Source organism: Nannobrachium achirus (assembly GCF_963921795.1).
Source record: "Nannobrachium achirus genome assembly, chromosome: 1".
NCBI classification, from domain to species: domain Eukaryota; kingdom Metazoa; phylum Chordata; class Actinopteri; order Myctophiformes; family Myctophidae; genus Nannobrachium; species Nannobrachium achirus.
The window spans coordinates 35,549,077-35,572,401 of NC_137810.1; the positions used below are offsets into that span (position 1 = coordinate 35,549,077).

At 41.4% G+C, this 23,325-nt stretch overlaps 2 protein-coding genes across 3 annotated transcripts in view; both read right to left on the reverse strand.

Moving 5' to 3' along the window:
* atp13a3 (ATPase 13A3) overlaps positions 1-9,085 on the reverse strand; it is a 68,772-nt gene extending 59,687 nt beyond the window's left edge. The window contains exons 1-2 of one of the 2 annotated variants that reach the window (XM_080724684.1): positions 8,886-9,085; positions 646-689 (exon numbers count right to left, since the gene is read on the reverse strand). The gene's annotated coding sequence lies outside the window, so the exon portion shown is untranslated. The remainder of the gene's footprint in view (positions 1-645; positions 690-8,885) is intronic. The other variant, XM_080724685.1, reaches the window with a different exon arrangement.
* Positions 1-23,325, reverse strand: part of tmem44 (transmembrane protein 44) — a gene marked incomplete at both ends in the record, with an annotated part of 34,369 nt that overhangs the window by 8,238 nt on the left and 2,806 nt on the right. The gene's annotated exons all lie outside the window — the stretch shown is intronic.

Here is a 23,325-nt window from a genome sequence, read left to right on the forward strand (position 1 = left end):
TTAATAGGACATTATTAAGGAAGCCTACGGAACATAAAAAGCACGCCAACTGTGCTTTACAGGGGGAGGCGGGGGGGGGGGGGGGGGGGGGGGGGGGGGTAAAGCAGCGTCCAATTCATTCCCTATGGAAGTCACATGGTTTTGAAGAAGCAACTTGCTTTAAGGCTGCCTTCCCCCATGAAGCAGCCATAAAGCAAGTTGCTTCTTCAAAACCATGTGACATGCTTTTTATGTGTATTTATTTTGTTACAGCAACAGTGACTAAGAGCTGTACAAATAAATGTGACTTGACTTGATTCAACAGCTAGGGCATCCCCAGCTTCTGAAACGAGAGGCCTCCTAGATATTTAACTGATTGGGTCATCTCTCTACAACTGGGCTGCAAGCCTTGAGGTTATCAGAGCTATGCTGCCTGGAACTCCCTCAATAAAAATGAGTCATTGTTCACATTAGGAAGGGGGGGGGGGCAGGGGGTATGAGAGTCAGACAATACATTATTTTATGAGGACATGCGAGCAACAAGCAACTATGAGCATGTTTGCATTGGCATGCGGGTATCATTGTGACCTCTTAGTCACAATTTCCTCCATCAAGTACCCCCCTATTCATGAAAAATAAAAGCTTTATCTGATTATTTAAACTCACCAATATTGCACCTCTATGGAGAGCTTGGGTCATCCTCTTTGTATCTGCAACCACAAATCAGCGTGTCATGTACACAGTATGTGGCTGAGCAGCTTTCTGTCAATAAAGTCTGTGTTGTTCTTTTACATCTCTCTAGGTTGTATTCGAGGTTTCTTCACATTAAAGGAGGGTATTTTATGGCCACCATCACTACATGCTTTGCACAAATGGCATCTGTTGGGTCTCTGTAAATTAAAGACTATGGTCTTGACCTGCTCTATACAAAATGTACAGTCTTATGAGATAACTTTACTTGTGATTTGGTGGTATGCAAAATTGAATTTAAACATACTGTACTGTTTTCCCAACTGGTTCAAATATAGTTTCTATGTATTTTAGGATCACATTTGATGCATAAGAGTAAGATTCATACTGTATTTTAATCATTACACAAATGTAAAGTATTTTTTACTTGATACGCCTCTAAAATCAAAATTGACATTTGATACAGTGTATCACAATTACAAGCCGTATCGGGATTCTCGCGTCATTTCATTATGTTAGTCCTGCGCATGTGCATGTATGAGGGAAGCCACATGGTGCTGTTTTTCTGTGCATTCTGCGCATGGGTGCTTCTGACGGGGGGAAATGGAGCCGACAGACGAGTTGACAGAGAGAAACCACTGGTAGTAGTGTTGCATTCATTGTACAGTCTGCAATACCTCGTTTCCCCATCTGTCCGATAAAAAGATGACTGACAGCCAACAATCCCAAACTCCCGTCCCACATTATTCGACCCGCTGTCGAATAATAAACCAGCGCAGTCGGAGTGACATGCCACCCTTTTCAGTGGTGGAGAACACAGCAATTAAACATTTAATCAGCGTTCAGAAGTTAGTGCCGAAAACGGAGATCTGTTTTTTTTTTTTTTTTTTTTTTTTTAATGCGCAGTTCTGTGCCGAGGTCGGAGATGTCCGTTTTGATATATTTTTAATGCGAGCATATTAATATCACTGTTCGCTACAGTACGGATGATCTGCAGTTGCTAGGAAACCAATGCATGCAAAGAAATGAAAAGCATGCCTCCATCCGGTTCAACTTCTTCTTGGGATTATCTCTGGTTCTAGGTTTCCCCAGCAGCACCATTCACATGCTGTTTAGTGGACACTAGGTGAAGCTACAACAACCGGAGAATTTATTTTTCCTGTCTTTCCATTCCACCAAGATGACGATCGTGTCCACACAGACAGGGACATGTGTGCGATCGCCCCCGAAAATGGGTAAAAACACAGAGAAACCCTGGCACTGGCTACAGAAAAAATTAATGAATACCTGGCAGAGTGTTAAAGTCAAATCCAAGATTAGGTGAATCGTGACACATTCAATGTGTGTATTCTCTACTCTGTAGATTTAAGCAAACACTTTCACCATAGCCCGTAGGTAAATACATTATGTTCAACAGCTGAACCCAAACTTTTTGCTCTCATTTAAGCTTCACTCTAACTTTTATAACCGATTCAGACATGTTATTCAAACCTGGTTCCGCCGCACTAGGGGGTGACATTTTTACCACTGATAATAGAGCATGCCTACTACCTCAGTGGAGAAATGTGATTTGAACCTTCAGGCATTACCACTTCTCAACTAGTAGTGACCCTAGACCTAAACTGTGCATAGAGGTGCAATATGGTGAGTTTATTGCATCAGACAAAACTTGAAATTTTTATGAATAGGCACTCTATGAGGGGAATATTTGTGATCAAGATCCATACACTACCTCATGCTAATGCAAACTAAGGGGATCCACTTGCTTACATCTACAAGCTTGAAGTTGTAGATCAGCTTTTTTTTAACTTTCTGTAGTGAGAACGTGACTCATTCATTACACTGAGGTGTTATGTTAGGCTGTATGCAGCGGTGAATGAACAAGATGCACCAGGCAACAAGTTACCATCTATCCTATTCTGCCACATTTTAGGTGAACTTTGTCCATGATGGACCTGGAAGATTTAATATTAAAGCTGGTATTTAACATTAACTACTGGCAAAATATCGGAGGGGAGAAACAAAGGACACAGGATTGAAACAGCGGAAATCCAAAATACTTTTTTCTGTCTTTGACCCAGGGCGAGCGTTCTCGTATTTGAGGTTCCTGGAACAAAGTCTTAAAGGACAACTTTAGTTTTTTACAACAAGGGTTCATATTTTAGATTGTAATTAAATAATATAAAAGATGAGTATTGAAATGATTTCATTTACTTCTTATTGTTTTAGAGATTCTTATTTCAGTGGTTGGGACATGTGTACAAGTGGCTAAATATGTCATTTTACACAGAACAAGCCCATTCCCAAGATACAACGCAACCTTTCATGGTTGGATGTGACTTATGGGGGCTAGACGTGTTACTTTAAATAGCAATAAAGAAACTGCTGGCTTATTGTGTCTAAAAATACATATTCAGCCACCTGTACGCATGCCCCCATGCGTACGCATGCCCCACATTTTAGCATGGTAAACACGATAAAACAATAGAACAAAGCAAATGAAAACATTTTAACACTCACTTTTTCTTTTCTCTAATTACAATGTAAAATACTAGAGGCTCGGCCGGCTTTGCCGGCCGATCATCTCGTGTCACAGACAAACCCCTCAGGCACAGGGTGGCTTTGAGCAGATTCCATTACAATTGGCCAGTTGTGCACAACCTGGCCAGATATTCCACTGCTGTGCACAGCTCTCCAGGCTAGTGCACAGCATTTAAGGGCAAAAATTACCTCATGACAATGACAATGCTGTTGAATTGGCTTGTAAAACCTCTGTCAGGGACTTAAAATGTTACATATATTTCTGTTGCTTAGTGTACTTTGTGAAACTATCAGAGGAGACAATTAATGACCTTTAACGGGCTTCACCTGTGGACATTCATTAATCCAGCGTGTGGACATACCACAAAGTGAACAGTCTTTTTCTTTTCAGCCGAGAAACTGGAGCTGATTTTCCTTTTAAACTGGCTAAAATAAAGGGACTAATGGCTTTTTCTGTAGCTTGCAAAAGCTTTTGCAATTCTGTTGCATTCTGTTAAATTAAAGTGAAAGTAAACTCCTTCTGCATGGAACGTCTGGATAATATTATTATTATTATTGTTATTGGCTAAAAGTAAGCCTACTGAAATTGATTTGATGACCGAAGCAATAAGAGTTATGTTTAATAATAAGCACTAATTACTTAAACGTGACTACCTCTATAATCACTTCAATACATGGAGTGTATTTGCAGACAGAAACATTCCCACTCGGTCTCTCATTTGGGAGGGGGGGGGGGGAATTTAATGAGACCTCTATTCACACCTTTCAACAAATAAAACAATGAATTTATAGCGATTTGCATATAAAAAAGGACATGGGCCGTTGACACAGTTGATGTATCACGTTGGAGCGAATTATTAGATTTTATTATTGGAAAATGTAATATGTCACAATAATCTGACTCTAGTCTGTTCCTTTCAAATATGTAAGGGCAAAAGTTACCTCATGACAATGCTGTTGAATTGGCTTGTAAAACCTCTGTCAGGGACTTAAAATATTACATATACATTTCTGTTGCTTAGTGTACTTTGTGAAACTATCAGAGGAGACTATTAATGACTTTTAACGGGCTTCACCTGTGGACATTCATTAATCCAGCATACGCACATACCACAAAGTGAACAGACTTTTTCTTTTCAGCATCAGAGAAACTGGAGCTGATTTTCCCTTTAAACTGGCTAAAATAAAAGGACTAATGGCTTTTTCTGTAGCTTGCAAAAGCTTTTGCAATTCTGTTGCATTCTGTTAAATTAATGTGAAAGTAAACTCCTTCTGCATGGACCGTCTGGACTGGAGGCAGGAAAGCATGGTGACACGATGCTTTTTTTTCTTTTTCTTCTTCTTTGAGACGACATTGACACAGGATTATGGAATATATCCTTACATTGCAAAGGTAGGCTAATCAGCACCGCGGTATAAAGTAAAACGTTGAAAAATTAAAAATATCCGTGCCGTGTGTCTCTCTCCCCCCTCCTACTCCGTGAGGCTCTGTCATCTCTCTCTGTCAGCACGCAGGCAGCTGCTGTTACTGGGGGCTTTTACACCGCAAACGGTGACCTATAGAATCTGGTGACAATTCGAAAATTGCGGCGTGCGTGATTTGTTGTTTTATATACTGTTTTTAGGTGATTCACACAGACAGAGGAAATATACACTCTCTTTCTCTCTCTCTCGTTTCTCTCTCTCTCGTATTGGGTGCCCCCCCAAAAGGCAACTAAATTAAATAGGTCCTTTTTTGCTGTAAGCTGCTTCTCTCTCTCTCAGAGGGGCTGCGCTCTCTCAGGGGCTGTGTGTGTGTGTGTGTGTGTGTGTGTGTGTGTGTGTGCTGGCTACGCCCCCCTCGGTTGAAATTGGATCCGCCGGTCCCATAGCTGGGAATACGAGCCAATGGACGGCTATGGGCGGTATTATTCTGTACGTTCTTCTCCCTACCGTTGAGTTGAAGTGGATGCAAAGTGGGTGTGAATGGGCTTGGAAGCAGAGATGGGAAAAGTACTTGCATTCTGTACTTAAGTAGAAGTAAAAGTACTTGTGAAAAAAACGACTTTGGTAAAAGTAAAAGTACTCCATTCAGATAATTACTCAAGTAAAAAGTAAAAAGTACAGGCTTTGAAAAGTACTTTTAAAGTAAAAGTAAAAGTATTTTTACCGTATGTTTCTGTGCAAAGCCAATAGAATTTGAAGGATATTAAACTTAAAAGATCCCCACCAAACACACATCTTAAAACTGGCCCAGGATTGGTTTCCTAACTATGATGTGAAATCTAAATGCAGCAAAGGTTTTCTACCTTTTTAGACTGAGTACCACTTATATAAAAAATATATAGGCCTATACATATCCCACAATCCCAAAAAATTGTAGTCAGTAACGCAATCCGATTACTGCAATTTTAAAAGTAACTACTAGTTACTTTCAGTTAGTCGATTTATGATGACTGTTAACAGTTTTATCATAAAATATCTAATTTTAAAGAATCACATACTGGATAACACAATAGTCCACTTGTACACATACTGTAATTCACAAAAACTACTGCATGTTCAGAAAATAGAATAGGTTAGATCAGTTTCTCAACCTTATTTTTTTACCAGTAGGCCTACCACTCAAAAAATATTTGTCTCTCCAAGTACCACCATATGATGTTAAAATACAGTAGCGTACACCTTCCCCATCCTATTCATAGACAGGCACAGTACACAGAAGGCAAAAGTATTCCTACAAACAAAATAAAGAAAAACTAATAGCTTTATATCCAAATGACTGGTACTTTTTAAGCAATGGCCAAATGTATAATGTACATATACTGTACTGTAGGCATATATAAGAAATAGATGTATTGCTGAGAACGACCAGCATCCGTTCTCCCATCAAAAATTAAATAAAATCATGTTTTACAATCCATAACCAGCCTCGATACAAGACTGTCTTGATCCGAGGCTAAACAAGTGAGAAGCACCAGCGCCCACCAAGTTACACCCCTTTTTCATGTCAAGGACCCCCAAAATGACAATTATTAGCCCATGGACCACCAAGCATCACTGCTCAACCATTTTAATTCCAAGGACCCCCAGTTTGACATGCATTAGGCTACGGACCCCCATTTATTGGGTAAAATCAATGTTAATTTAACTCTGGGAGTGTACACTGTGAGAGTTACAGACCCATTGTCCATTTGTTTCCAAACTAGCATTTAGCTGCAAGGGGGTGCATTTCAATTTTGTACACTCTACAGATCCATAAGGGTCCATTTGGTTTCTTAACTATCATTTAGCTGGGGACCCCCTGGGTTGGAACTCCCTCAAGGACGCCTGTAGGTCCCCGGACGGTCCCCACTTTGAGAACCAATGGCTTAAACAAGCCACTTTATAAGGACTGCCTTTTGCTTACCGTTTTGTAGAAATAGCGTGTGTAGCCCATAGGTGTAGCCTTCATCATGCATATCTCCTTCTGCCTTGTGTTGTGTGCAGTTTTCCTTTCAGATGTTGTAAATATTCCATAATCGCCACTGAACCTATTTGTTGGTGTTAAACTTATCAGTGCTGCCATTGTAATCAAAGGCAGATACAGTGTTCCTAAATCAGATTATTGGCTTTTATTTCCCAACAGAAACGTAATAAATAACCACTGTTTTCACCCAACTTTCTTCACGTTGAATAAAAACAACAACAGTCAGCCGGACAGTATCCCATCCAATCACAGAGAGGGATGCGTGAAATAGGAGTCATTGATTGGCTGTGAGACGTTACATGCGGAAATGGTGTCAGCAGACCATAGAGTATATCAGCAGACTTACAAATTCACAATGCGTCGCGGTTAGCCGCGCTGTGAGCTTATAGATCTGCTATTTTCGATGCGCACCACCGTCTTACGACTGAACATAGCATAACATGCTGGAGTTCCCTGAACTCCAGCATGGATCCGCTTACGACAATGCTACTGGTATTTCTACTTGAGTATTTTATTGTTTCGTTTCATCTGCCGTGCAGCGGCGCAACATTCATTTAAAAAAAAAGTAGCGAGCCTGTTTTGAAAATGTAACAGAGTAAAAGTACAGATACTTGTGTTAAAATGTAACGGATAAAAGTAAAAAGTACCCAGAAAAATAAATACTCAGTAAAGTACAAAGTACTGAAAAATGTACTTCGTTACAGTAACGAAGTATTTGTACTTCGTTACTTCCCATCTCTGCTTGGAAGTGGGATGCGGCTCTTACTCAATTGTAAATATAAGATGAACCCTTGTTGTAAAAAAACAAAGTTGTCCTTTAAAAAAAAGGGGAAAAAAACTACTGACATCTGAGCTGTGTTAAATGTGTGGCGAGAGAAGTACAACCGATTACACTCACCTAAATCCACCCTCACATGAACTTTAAGACCTGCACTCTGTCACCGACTTTTGACAACCGACTCCTGTCTTGGAGTACACTTTGGTCCACGTGCACAAACTGCACATTGCCGAACTGCTGCTGTTCTCTGTCAGGTCAACTTCCACCATGGATCAAAACGTCTGATTAATACATTGTAAAAAAATCTATAATGTAGCTCATAGCCTGTTAGATAAAATATTCAGGGTCATAGTTCATTTAGGTCTATTATATACCTGTACACGCACACGCACATGTATTTATCTTGGTTTGGTTCTTTACTCTTTACCAGCACCTTTCCTGTGTTTCATGTTTACTGCTGTTGTTGCTATGACACCTTGATTACCTTCCAGGATCAATAAAGCCTGTTCTTAGCTTGTCATTCTCTTCTCATGTGAACTGAACTTGCACGCTTGTCTCCTCTACTGCAGCTCATCATCTGACAGGTCATGACAGGCAAGACCAGCAGAGCTTCTAAAGAGGAGGCTGTGATTGTATAGGGCTGTAAATTGTTTAAGTTTCTGAAGAAAGGACAACATGAACATCCAGAGAACTGAACCAGGACTACACTGCACAGGGAAGTGGTGGATCGACGAGACGAGAGCTCGTATAGGATAGGATCCCCCATCAGCTAGCTAGCCAAGCCAGCCCGAGATCTATACTCGACTGCGCGCAGTGTCGCGCACAGAGAATTAGAGTCGATCTACAAGCTCACAAGCAAGGCAGTTTCTTTAACCTCCAGACGGGAGAAAACGCTCAAAACGGAACTCAATCACGCTTTGGATGTGTGAATCAAAATTCCCGTGTTCACCATTGTCTGTTGGCCGTGATGATGCGCCTGGAAGCTTCGCGTCTCCCGTCTCGTGCGTGGCTGAATGACAGCCAGTGTTGGCGCGAGCCATGTCGCCTTTTAGCCAGCCTAGAGTAACAACAAATCAAGGATTCGTCCGTGATGTCACAAGTTAAAGCACAAGCGCTGCGGACTCGCGGGGGGCTCCCTTTAAAAACGCAAAACCTCGCCAATGTCAATGTAATGCATACATCAATACATCAAGGACATGTTCTCTCTCAGCCGAAAGAGTGTCTTTTCAGTTGCCAATTTGACAGTACGCATAATAACGCATTGGTTCGTCGATAACTCAAGAGTTCATGTCAGGTCCCCCCCGTAAAAGTAAAGGGCTACACACGCTCTCTACGGCACGTAACGTCACGGTCTCGTCCTTGGTGACATCATCCCAGGCTTTAGCATGTTAGCCGTAATAGCAGAGCAACTGACACATGGGTGATGTGGACAGAATAACAGACACTCACCCAGAACCACCTGGACACGGTGAAGATCACCTACGCGTCATAGTGAGACGAAGGCGGCTGTTATCTGAAGCAAGGCGTCGTTGGAGGGAGAGAGGCGGACCAGATGATGTTATCTTTAATGTGGTCGCCACACACAGGGAAGCAGCAGGGAGGAAGGTGTTCTGTTCTGTTCTGTGTGTTGATGACAGCAAGCAGCGAATGAGTCGTGGAAGCGCTGCTCAACTGCCCTGAACTGGCTCACACGGTAGCCTCCCGTCCCATAGCCTGGGGGGAACGTTGCGCTCTCATTGGCTGGCTGGTTGTCAGCGGCGACGCGACGCCACGATCTACAAAGAGACAGCGCGTCTGTTTTATAGAGCACTGGTTCCCAAACACTGGGTCGGGGACCCATTTGTGGGTCGTGTGCTCGCGGACACTGGGCCATAATTATTTAAAAAATAAAACAAAAACATTCCCCTAAAAGCTATGATGATGTAATAAATAAAAGAAAAATCTAAGAAATTCCATAAATTAGAAAACAAAATGTTTAAGAATTTGTGAAAATTCTAGTTGGGTCTAGGGCAAACGTCTAATTGATAGTCTTTTTGGTCTTGAGCTAAAAAGTTTGGGATTGCTCTATAACAATGTTATCAGTCGCATCATCATGCTCTATAACAATGTTATAGAGCAACCTGGGAACATGCGAGTCTGTATGAGAGATTAGTTATTTAGTTACACCATTGACTGTATATAAACAAGTTTATTTTCTCTAGCCCAAGGGTCTTCAACAGGGGGTCCGGGACCCCTAGGGGGTCCTCAGATTTACTACAGGGGGTCCTCCAAAACGTTGTTCTCCTTTTGCATGAACCCTAGTGTCCTTATTCTGAGAACTTTAGCCAAAAATAGCAGATCAACAAGCTTGTAGATCAGCTATTTTTGGCAAAGAGGTTTGGTGTAGAGGGGGAAAAGAGTACAAAGTGAAAGGTCAACTTTATTAAGTATTGACAGTTCAAGTGGTTAAATATCTGAAAAGACAAATTGACATGAATCCAAAATACACTGATTGTGCTGTCACAACAATGAAACTATATGGAATCTCTGAAAAGGTTGTGGGGGTCCCTGCTTCATCTCTCTCTCAACTAAGGGGTCCTTGGCCTGAAAACGTTGAAGACCCCTGCTCTAGCCTACTGTATGTGAGAACGAAGAGCTAATTTATAGTTTCAAGGAATACAGAAAAGCTGGGCACTTCTTATGAAGTGGCACTGACACCGAGACTCAAAGCCGGAGAGAATCCTCCCATTGGCTTTGGCGGCGGCCAGGGCTTTTGGGCTTCAGGCTGAGCTAGCCTATGGGCTTCAGGCTGAGCTAGCCTACTCTGCTCCATTCACACCATTTAAACTCTTCCCCCACCGGGAAACCAACACAGGGTCACGGCACCAATCTAACATCCGAGCCAACACTGATTCGAATTTCGAACCAGAGTTCCCGTGCCGTGTCAAAACTAGAGTTAAAGCCACATCTAGCTAGCTTATCATGACGTCAAGAGGGAATCCCCCCTTCGCCATGGGAGATAAAGATAATAGGCTTTATAGCACTGTTTCCCAGTGGGTCGGGACCCATTTGTGGGTCAAGGACCATTATGGCTCACCACTCAAGTAAAAATCAAATTTTATTTCCTACATTAAAAAATATATAGGTCGATATAGTTCAAAAGATTTCCCCCTCCCCCAAAAAATAATAAAAAAGATAAAAAAATAAAAAAGAAATCTTTTGAGATTTCCCCCTCCCCCAAAAAATAATAAAAAAGAGAATTGAAGGCCTATTTCAATACAAACATAAACACATGTAATGATGTAAGAAATTCCATAAACAAAGGTGGTAGTGAAAATAGCCGATCTACAAGCTCACAACGCAGCGCAATGCATTGCGTTGTGTGCTTGAATATCTGCTGTTTTCACTTTGGGCCCCAAAGCTAAAAAGTTAGGAAACCACTGCTTTAAAGCACCTCAGCTGACACCACACATAGGCTAACTGCATGGGCACCTTTAAAAAGTGGACCCTGTGGACACATACAGTATATATGGGCTATTTGTTAATAAGCCTACTTTAGGCCTATTATTAAGCATTCTTCTCTATGATTACCATACAAATGATATATTTAAAAATCACAATGCTATAGGGCACCAGAGATTGAGAAGACAGTTTCGGTGTGTCCTGGAATTCACAAGTGGTGCGCAGCAATAGTAACAGTTAATAGTAACTGTTCTGCTTCTGCTTTTAATTGTGATTTTGTATCAACTGTTGTTTTTAAATTGTTGTACGGCGACCTTGAATGCCTTGAAAGGCACCTAGCTTAAGTAAAATGTATTATTATTACTATTATGGCAGCCTTTCCCAATTCGTATACCTTTTTTTAATCACTTTATAGTTTTTGATTGATTAATAAAGGATTTTATTAGAGGTTTGCATAGGAAAAGGTACATGACAGTACAGTACAGTTCACTAGAAGGTCAACTAAGTAGACACCACAAAAAAGTCTTGTCGGCTTGTTTACATTGGGGTCCCTATTTAAACTCATATAATTGAATGACAGAAAAAATAAGAGATACATGGTATTTACAGTAGAAAGTACAGGGGGGGGAGGTGAGGATAGGCTTAGTCTTTGTTACCAGTTTCAAGTAGCAGCCGCCTGTAAGTGACTTTTCAGTGCGGTTTTAAAGGACTGTATAGGGATTTACACTCCTTTGTGGCTTTTGGTAGGGCTCTCCACAGATTTACAGCATAGCAGGAGAACGGATTTAACCCTTTTGTAGCCGAATCTGGGTTGAACGTGATCTGTGGAGTTGCCTCTGGTGTTGTGACTGTGAACATCCTTGACGTTTGGGAAGTAGTTTGAAAGGTACATGGGTATCTTAGTGGTGTAGTCTACTGTGAGCCACCCCGCGCTTAAGAAGTTATTAGCGGTGAGGTGAGTCCGAGAAGGAAGGTTAAGCAGAAGCCTAATCAGTTTGTTTTGGGCTGTTTGGAGCCTTAATTGTTTTTAAGGCCTTTCTGGCGTTGCGATACTATACGTGGACTCAATCCATAGTCAAAGTGGGGCTGAATGAGTGCAGCTTCTATAGTCTTCAATGTATTTTTACAGACCAGCGGAGCGATCCTCTGTAAAAACAGGTTTGTTGGTTTATTATTTTGATTGCCTTAGTAGTCTTTTGTCGCTGGAAAGATTAGCCACTAGGTAGGTAATTTCGTCTTTTGTTATTACATTATTATCACCCACTTTGACTGTGAAGTTATCGACCTTGCTGAGATTAGGATTTGATCCAAAGAGGATGGATTCGGTTTTACCCAGGTGTGTTGATAGTTTGGTGTCATTGAGCCAGGTGCAGAGCTTGTCTAGTTCAGGGCCTTTTCTTTTTTTTTGTCAAATAAGTTTTATTGCCAACAGATTATCAACAACAGGATGTATCAGTTATAAGATTAACAATTTTCTGTTTTAGCATATATAAGAAAGAAAGAAAAAGAAAGAGCTGAAAACAACAAGAAATAAAATACAATATGTCATCAAAACAACCCCTTCATATACCCTCCCACCCCTACTGCTCAGTGACGAAACGCATAATAGAGAATCAGAATGAATTATCCAATGGACATGCATTAGAATAAACAGTCTGTTTACACTAACATCATCCTTCTACTCAGGTAACGGACAAGGGGCAGCCAGATCTTATCAAATTGTGCCTGTCTGTCTTTAAGGGAATATCGTATTCTCTCAAGGTGAAGTGTACTAGTCATTTCATTAAGCCAGTGTTTAAATGCAGGTGCTTCCTCTTTTTTCCAATGAGTTAAAATCAGCTTCTTTGCTGTGTTCAGGGCCTTTTCAACCTGCAATTTGTCCCTGTCCGAGAACAAGGAGAGCCGAGTGATCCGCGAACATGAACAGGTTGCACATAAATTAGGAACAACAGAGGCCCTAGTATCTTCCTTGTGGAACGCCACAGCTTACTGGGAGAGTGGGGACAAGGTTCCGTTCACCTCCACCACCTGTTCTCTCACCACCAGGTAAGACTGCATCCAGCTCACTGCTGCGCTATCAAGACCGATAGCTTTTAGAGAGAAGGCATGTGTCAGTGGAATGGGTTTCTCTGAAGCCAGATTGGAACTCATAAATCAATTTATTCTCTTCAAGATACCTTGCAACCTGTTCATAGACAATTTTTTCCATGACTTTTGAAATGAAACTAAGAATTGAAATGGGGCGGTAGTTGCCAGGGTCTAGTTTGCCAACGTTTTTGTGACGGGGGGTTACTTTTGCTAGTTTGAGGTCCTGGGGGACGTGACCCTGTTTAATAGATAGGTTTATTATGTGGGTAATGATTGGAGCAATGGAGGAGTCTCCATTGCTCTCGCTAGAGTAGGTCGTTAATAGGTGAGACCGGTTTTGTGACAGCTGGCCTTGGGTTTCTGTATTTTATGGGTACAGTAAATCATATAATGATCACTTAGGCCGCATACAATAGCCCCACTTGTGGTGACTGAGATCTATGATGCTTTGAGAGAGCTCTCTCACCCTGTTTGGTTGAGCAATACGTTTTGTGAGGCCGTGTAGATCACAGAGCTTAGTGAAGGATTTAAAGACAAGTGCTTCTTTTCGGAGCATGTCCGTGTTCCAATCCTCAAGATATTTTTCCATAACGTCCACCTTTGCTAAGCTCTCCTCTCTTAGTGCCATGTTATTATCGCATGGTACTATAACGCGTGCGTGTTATAAAGATATTAAAACACTAGTAGGTATAACATTGTTAAACCTAGTGTTTTTTTTTTAAACCTAGTGTTTTAATATCTATGTAAGACGCGTGCACGCACACAGTCGTACGTGGATTCCTACAGAAATGGCATATACATGTATTGCTAGCCTGGCCTGGCATTAGCCAGATTGATAACGTGGATTCACTCACACATTCCTCCACGGTATCAGTCTGGACTTGGACCTACAGTATAGGGAGCGAGTATGAGAAATCAGGATCGGGCCAATCAGTTGAAACGCAGTCTCTGATTGGCCCGATCATGTTCTGATTTCTCATGCTCACTCCCTATGGGCCGAAGTCCAGACTGATACCGTAGAGGAGCGTGTGAGTGAATCCACGTTATCAGTCTGGCTAAAGCCAGGCTAATATATTGCTACCGTATATAAAATAGCCTATAGTCTATAACCTATATAATATAAGAATGGATGCAATATTCAAATCTTGGATACGATTAAATCTTGTAAATACATTAAATCCAGTCAGTCTTCTCTAACCACTTAGCCAATCACAGAGCGACCATCCACTCGGGCTATGGGTTCTTCCCTGCCTGACAAGTGGATGTGACATCACAGGACCTACACAAGGTGAGTGAGTAGCGCACAATCAGCACAGTCTGTCTAGAATACATATTAAAAGGACAATTGTCATCCCCATCTTTAACAGTGTCAAAGATAGGGATGACAATTTGTCCCTTTAATATTGACACACCAGATGGTGTCACACCTCTTTGCAATGCTACAGAACTATTACTGCCCATATTAGATTCCAGGCTAGATAAATCCATACATGAGGAATGTTCTTTCATTACAATAAAATAAAATGTTCAGTGTAGCTGATAGCTGCCAAAACAAGTGTAATTTTTAATAGCCAATGGTCAATTGAATGTACCCATTCTCTCCTGGCCTTGTCCCATTCCACTTCCAATTTGCAAGGTGAGCAAAAATCTCCTCAGGCTTCATAGAGTTTGAGTGCATCCAGTATCCCCTGGCAGTGTCCCATCTGCAGTGGAGCGATGATCAATGACGTCAGGCTAAGAAAAACATGAACACACATCTGCCACTCCTGCTTCAGATGTCCTAATCCTTGTTCCCCATCACTTGTGCAAACAGAATTCCCCCTATTGACACAGGACCGTTTGTTTTCATATGCCCCACTCTCAGGGAGATTTTGCCATAATAAGAACCGAGCGCCTGGCCTCACTGGCTTCAGGCAGGGGAACGCCAGCTCAGCATTCATTACCACATCACAGCACCACACAAACGAAATATAATTTAGTTTTCATCTGTTAACAAAAATGAAGTCAGTGCAAATTAAACTATTCTGCACATTATACAGTAAAATCCAAGCATCAATTTAAAATAAAGACCAATTAACATTCTAAATTAAATGAACACTTGAGTATTTCACAGTGTATCACTGATTCTTCACCTTTAAAAGTTGTACTGTATAACATTTAACATTTCTGTAATCTGTACCCTACTGAATGTTTTTTTTTTCTTCTTTTACATCATATTGACTAGCCTAGGTCTAGTCATCGTTATCAGCAATTGCTTGCTTACCCCTAATTTATTTGCTTCCTAGCCATTTGTCTCGGTCAGACATGTCACCGGAGGAAATGTAACAGGAGAAATGTGTTTTGCGCCAACTTTGCATTGTCCCATTATCACAACTCAGGGAAGTCCCTTGAGTGCCCATCAGTTTAAAAAAAAAAAGAACATTCCAGTCTCCTCTGCTCTGGCACCACCGTTCTAAAGACATACAGGCACCCAGTCTGCTCTGGCACCACCTCTAAACACTTCCAGGCAGGCAGATGAACAAGGGACCAGTGGACTGATGGAGGTCATCTAGTCTGCAGGCCTCTTCCCTGGACCAGCCCTGATAACCCTGTCTGACTAGCAAAATACAGGATGTGACCCATTAACCTTGCAAAGCAGCCAGTGGAGCGATATTGTTTTATTGGGGAAGGGGGTAACACACACACACACACACACACACACACACACACACACACACACACACACACACACACACACACACACACACACACACACACACACACACACACACACACACACACACACACACCCCTCACTAGTAGGGCTTGATGTAGGAAGCCATGCTGATAAGGGGCTTGGGGGCTTGGGGTGTCATCTGTTGAATTGGCGGTGCAAAGCCATTAACAGGAAAGCTGTCTGCAAGGCGGGTCTGACATCTGAGGACTGATGACAGCATCTGTATTCGCTACTGTGCGCTGACAAAGGCAACCACAAGACAAGGGACAAAGCTGTACCGAACACCCACGGCAGGCAGAGTCAGTCAATATCATGAAACAAAACCCCAGCTAGAGCTGGTCTGCGCTGTTATTTCAATAATACAACTTAGATGGGATTACATTACAAGATGGCATATCAAAATGACAGTATGAAATGGGGCAGTAAAAGTAAGACAACTGCTCAATGTTTGCAGTTTTTATTATCTTTCACATCAACGTATCAAGCATACTGTAGATTGTGCACTATATGGCTTGAGAAAGACATTTACTAGTCATCTGTCTACGCTGGCCACACACTCTTGTTTTTTGCCAGGCATGGTCTTCTCTGGGCATCCAGAAATATCACAGATGCAGATGCCAAACACTTTGGGGTTCTTTGGCCACTCTTGCAGGGGTAACTCATCACCTTTCTCCATCTTTACTGGGATTTTGTTCCACTGTGCATTGGCCTCTGCAAAATCCCACTGGAATATAAAAGGGACACGTTAGTTTTGTCCATCTAGGGAAATTAGCTCTTGGTTGCATGCAAGTTGATCTCAGACTTTTAACCGCTCTGGATATGAATATTGGTTAAATGCACAGATTGCAAAATGCCCCTGATATCCTAACATTAAGCAGTCTCTGTCCGGCAGGCATCACACATGAGACTATAAACTATCCCTGAAATAGCAGAGGCCTGTCCCTTATCCCCTATAGACTGGGGAACCATGTTGTACCACTTCCTAGCCAGACAGGCCCAGCCCAGTGTTGGTCTTTAATCAAAGATCTTTAACAGCAGAACAATCGGGTCACAATGCAAATCTCAAACAATTCCCCCCTTCAACCCCACCCCCCCACCTCCACCTCAACTTCACCCCGTCCAGCAAACAGCAGCCATGCACTGCTCAGCAGCACTGAGCCACAACACACAATACAATCTACAGCTTTCAGCTTTCTAGTAGCACTATGACTTATCATTTAACATTTAGTAAACATTTGTACAATATCCCTTTCCTTTGTAACAGCCCCTAATTGTTTCATAGCTGGACTGACTCCAGTAGACAGCCTTCCCGGTTCAACTGTATAAAAGACAACTTTGCAATCAAGGTTATGCCATGTTATCAATCATAGACGAACGTGCATGTGCATTGGAAGTTGTAAGCAATGTGCACACTTACACAGAAGCAACTTATTTCCATTGTTTTGTGATATGCAAAGCCTATACTAGTCTGATGAGGAATACGGTATATGCGGTACCACACACTTAAAAGTAAGAACAGCTTAGACCTCAGTTGTTGTCAAATATATTCCTCTTGTAAAGCAATTCTTTGTTCACAACTCGGAACATGTAGAAAGCCAGTTCTGGGCCTTCATCAACTGGGAGACAAACACTGACTTGGACTGTACAAACTAAAACTAAGTCAAACCTGCTCTTTCAGTTATTTGTCAAAGGTCCTGCTCGCAATATATTTAGACCCATAGGATTCAAGTTTGCAGACCGTGGTCATCCTTATATCCAAACAATAAATTGACCCAAGGGTGGCGCTAGAGTAAAAGTCATGGAGTTACCAAAATCAACGGGGTTCATTCTAGAAACTGCCTATTTAGATTGTGATGAAATGTAAAAAGTTGATATTTTGGCCTGATGGAAGCACTAGAATTTAGGTCAGATATCTGCCCATTAATTCTTTAGTTAACTTTCTAATAAAAGAGAAAGTTTGACCTGCAGACAACCTGGAATGAGACAGACCTTGAGTGATTCAGTGTCCCAGTCAGACTGGTTTAATATTCCACACTTGATACTGACTCATGACAAACATCATTAGAAGACTAAAAGACCTCTGCCCAAAGGCGTCATTTAGACTAGGTACTGTACATGTCCCCATGACATGATATGTCCAATTCTGTCCCCCATCTCTATTGATCTCCTGTTCTTCATTGCCACAATTAGCCTCTCAGCAAACACAAATGAACCTGTGCAACACTGTTAAATTGTCTGTTGTATAAGACTCGCAATTTGTGGTGCATTCAGAGGCTTGGGTTGAAAACAACCCAACAACAACTGGTCTACCAAACAGCAGAGTGTGTCAATGTAATTACAGTTTAACAGGTTTGTGAGAAGCAAGTGACTGACTGCGGTAGCAACTAGCAAACAATATTGGAGCGCAAACAAAAAAAGATTCTGTTAGGGCTTATTCTAATATATAATTATAGTATTATATAAATGGACATCAGATGATTAACTAATGGTTATTGTATTCATTCAGAAGTACTGAAGGTCTCTCTACCATCACAAGTTACTGGTGTCCCATGGCATAATTACAGGTGGACCATGGGAAAAACTTTTAAAATAATTTATTAAAACATTTCGAAATATTATTATATCATAAGTCTATCAAATTTAAGAAAATATTTGAAACTAGAAGCAGTGCTCTTCCGAGGTAGGTTATTGTGGCCTCCTGGTAGTGCTATAATAGGCCAAAGTGAAAAGAGTGCCATGTCTTCTTTGGCCTTTCACAGCAATCGGACGCCGCATTCATGATTTGAGGCATTTTGTTCTAAAAATGTGTTTTGCAAAAGTTTACCTACTGGTGGCGCTATAACAGGCTAATGTAAAAAGTTCACATGACTATAGAGATCATGTGTACAGAGTTGCGTGACATTTTGATAAAATCTGAAGGAGTAATAAAAAACATTTTTTTTACATAAGTCGGCCTCCCAGTGGCGCTATGAAACGCAGATTTGAAAAATGCAGGGCAAACATTTTTCTTTGGCCTCTAAGGATTGCGCATACAACGTTTTACACTGATCGGAGGAGTTATAGGTAAAAACACAAATCAGGCTGTTATAGCGCCACCATGAGGCTGATTTTACCATTTTCAAGTGGCATTTCTTCCTCGGCCTAGTGGGAATGTGCGTGCAAAACTTGACGGAAATTGCACTCCGTGTTCATGATTTGAGGCATTTGTTAAAAACGGAGAAGTCCTGAAAACTTTGGAAGGCGATCTTAGCCAATCAGGATGGAATCTGAAAAATCTGAAATACCCATTTCGTTTAATGACTATCAGAGATAGTACCGATCTGCGTGATCTTTGGACAACATCTGTAGGAGTACTGTCCAAAAATGTGTTCGCCTCCCGGTGGGTCTATAATAGGCCCATGTCAAAAAATCTGCTCTGGCACCCTGGGAGTGTGCGTGCACAGTTTCGCTGCCATCGTGGCAACAGTGACGGAGATTAGCTGTTCACAGACGGGAAGGACACACAGACAGACACGCGGACGGACGGACAGGATGCAAAACATAGTCTCCCCATGCCAATAATTAGGCATGTTGTGGGGGAAAGCTTGAAATTAAAAGGTGTGTTGGGGTGGCCCTTGAAGATAGCTCGAAATATGCTAGTGGTCCAGAGTTCAAAAATAAAATAAAAAACACTTATCTATTCCTGTTCCAGCAGACACACCATCAGCCTTTCTGGACTGTTCTATCTGACCTGCTATCATCACCTAGTGGCACATTAAGTGACTTGCAGCTCAACATTCAACATCATCCAGATATTCATTCTTCTGTTGCATCTTCAATACATTATCCCCAATGTGTAATTAGAAGGCAAAATTATTCTTAAAATCCAAACGAACGGTATTGGCTTACAGAACTACACATACCTCAGCATGCCTCAAATAGAGTTATTGCTGTTTCCTCTACACACCATCTCCCTCTCATTTATCCTGTTTATCTCAAAGAACAATGCAAAAAATGGCCAAACTAAACTGTCCACGATCAATCTTAGAAAATAAAAACATTCTTGAAAATTATACTTTAGATGCCAAAACAAACCACCTTCATCTACTAGATCCCTGGTTTTAGTTGTTCCTGTGCTTCATAAGTAGAAAAATAGAATCATGTCTCTGCATTCACTTGCATTGCCTGGCAAAACAGGTCTCAAGAATCACTTTCAGTGCCCTCAAACACACTATCTGATGCATTTAATATGAAAGTAATCAACATAGAGAAACAGTATATGTAAGAAGTATTTTACATATTGGCAGAATTTCTTTATTCACTTTCCCTTACAGTATGTGCTGATTTGTGTGATTTTGAGGCCTGTTTCGCCATGGAATCAAGAGTGAAGTTCATGGTCTATACAACCCAATGTTCTACCAATGTTCAACATCACTTTAAAGAGACCCGCTTACCTCCAGATCTGAGCTATCTGAAGAGGATGTCCATGAGGAGTCAGAGAAGAACATTTTGTCAACTCTGCCCTCTTGCACCATCTTCCCGTGGGGCTGACTTTCTAATACCCCCTCCTTGGCTACTGTCACCTCCTTATTTATGCAAACCTGTTGGAAACAAAACTATAGTGGGTTCATTGGGTTGGTCCCTAGGACTACATTACAAGGGACAACACAAACATATGCAGATAAACTATGCACAGTGGCTTATATATAACAGAATCTAAATGCAAAATATTATTACTGGATATACAAATAGATATTGCACACCGTATTTGTGTATGTAACTATGTCATGTCATGTCATGTCATGTGCAGACTGAGACACATTTCCAGCAACATTAGTTGACATGTCAAATAAAATATCTTGAACCTTTACTTGAAGAATACCACTGACAGAGTTTATGAGAATGCAGTTTTCTTTTACCTTGCACAAAGGGTCATAAACTGCAGTTTATTTTACCTTGCACAAAGGGTCACCGACATCTAAGTAACAGCCCATCTCAGCCCGTTTCTTGACATCCTTCTTCTTCTTTCAGAAACGTTTAAAATGGTACCGGGTCCCAGCGCACACAAGCATTGAGGAGGTTCATGAAGAACAATTAGCATCCATTTGTTTAGTAAACAGGAACATGATTCAAGTATTGCAAAACAACGCTTGAACCCACTTGTTTTATTTGTCTCTTCGTTGTGAGGATGTCCTCAGTAATGCTGCCCACACTCCCTAGGAGACTCTCTGCGTCTGGGGAACACCTCTCAGGATGCTGGCTGGCCCCTCTTCTGCACCTAGAAATGACCAGTATCTGACAAGCTGGGATTGAAGGTCAACCAATCAGAACCACAACAGAAGCAGGTAGAAGGGACATTTTGAACCGGTAACTCATTCTACATATTAGCTCCGAAATTGAGAGTTTGAGGTCACTCAATCTCATTGGCTAACTCCACATCACAGAACCTTAACCTGCCCTTATCCGCACCAAACGTATAGGCTACCTAAACCTACCATCTCTATAATGTAGTGCCTAAACTTATTTTACCATTTTAAACATTATAAATGAACTTGACTGTTGGTGTATGATATTGTCAGTTCAGGAGCCACTACCTAATTGATAACCTAATTTACGGTATATTACAGTGAGACAGAGATGCTCACAGGTCTTTAAGCTGGAGTGCAAGTCAAGTCTCAAGACTCTGAGCTACTGTAGTTGAGTCTCAAGTCTTTCGTCCAAGTCTCTTACAGTTGTAATGAGTGTTCTATCATCTGATGCATGCAATCTTGTCTGGACATGGCATAGTTAGAGTATATCTAAGGAATTCAAATCATGTACTGTATTATAATCACTGCCTGTACTTTAAGACCATAACATAGTATCCGCACTTAGTAGTTTGATATAAGGTCACTTTAACAGGCTAATATTTCGATACCACACACACACACACACACACACACACACACACACACACACACACACACACACACACACACACACACACACACACACACACACACACACACACACACACACACACACACACACACACACACACACACACACACACACACACACACACACACACACACACATACACACACACACACACACAATTTCACTTTAAAGTTAACATAATTTAGCTTTAACAGTTACAATAAACAGTAGACTAAGTATTGAAGAAGAACTCCCTCAGTGACAGACCCGGCTCACTATCGTGCAGGCTCAGGCAGCCCGTAAGAACAAATTGGAAATGTTACAACTTTTCATATCATAACATCCTTCCAAATAATGCAAAACACCTGCTGCCAAGTTATCCGAAATCTACTATACTAGACCGGTGCCGGAAGGGCACTGATGTCATCAGAATGCCCATATATGGACATAACTGTCAGATCGGTGGTTTTGCTAAACCGGAGCTTCATATATGCCTACACACCCACACCTCTCAACGGCCGATCAGACTGACCTCACTCACGAGTCCTCAGCGATACAGTATGCATGCAGAGTCTGAAGTCGAACTGTGAGCTTGTGATATCACAGAGTGTAACACCATATCTCCAAATATGGGCATGCTAGCTCAAGGTGTTTGTAATGAAACGCCTGGTTCCTGAGGCTAAGGTGTTTGTGACACCCACCTCTCCGTATATGGTCATGTTAAATTTGTACCTCTCCATATGGGAATGTTACGTTGTGATGACCACTGTCTGCCATATCTACCCACAAGGCTATTTTGAGAATTACTGTAAGTTCAAGTTGTGCATCTGTGGCAACGTGCATATATGCCCATATATGGATATTCATGATGCGTTCTCAACTCAATAACGATGGGATGATTGATAAATTGCTATGAAGCAACAAATATGGACATGCCTGACGCCAGTACAAATCAGGACGTCACATGGAGATACCTAAATTATGCCCAAATATGTACATGCCAAGGAGTCAGTGAATGATTTACTGTTGATGCTAGACTACTTAGTACTCAATCAGTATAAATGATTGAGACACAATGCAGCTGCTTATTCATAACCGATTAGTGTTCATTGCTTGAAATGGTTCTATTGATATGAATATAGGCCCATCAATGAAAATGATTAGCAGCATTAGGTCTTCACTCTACCATGTTAGAACAGCACATGCTTGTATAACGTTATCAAACATGAAGACCCTTTCGAGAATGACCAACCTTCAGACTAATTCTGAACATATAGCACGAGTGTACAGTTCCAAGGTACCGTGTGTTGCAACGTGGGAACCAGTGCTGGATAAACAACTTCCTTTGGCAACTCAAGTCCCAGTTGATCTGGTGAACAAACTGGAGAGACTAGCCTTGCTTGATTTCAGTGCCAAAGAGGTACTGATACATTTGGAGGGCGCCATACGATTTGCCGATCAGCTTCATGTTGTTGACACAAATGGAGTTGAAGAAATGTATTCTGTTCTGGAGGAAAGAACTTTGTACCTGAGGGATGATGCCATTACAGAAGGAGACATTGCTGAAGAACTACTCCAGCTTCCTAAAAGCACATTTGAGGAGTATTTTGTGGCACCACCAGGAAACATTCCGGTTCCCAACAGGGAGGAGAGGGCTACCATGCTGAAACACTGAGTTTTGACCACATTTTGCATTACAGAATATTACAGGATACTATTATTTTAGATTGTTCTATATCGTTTTCT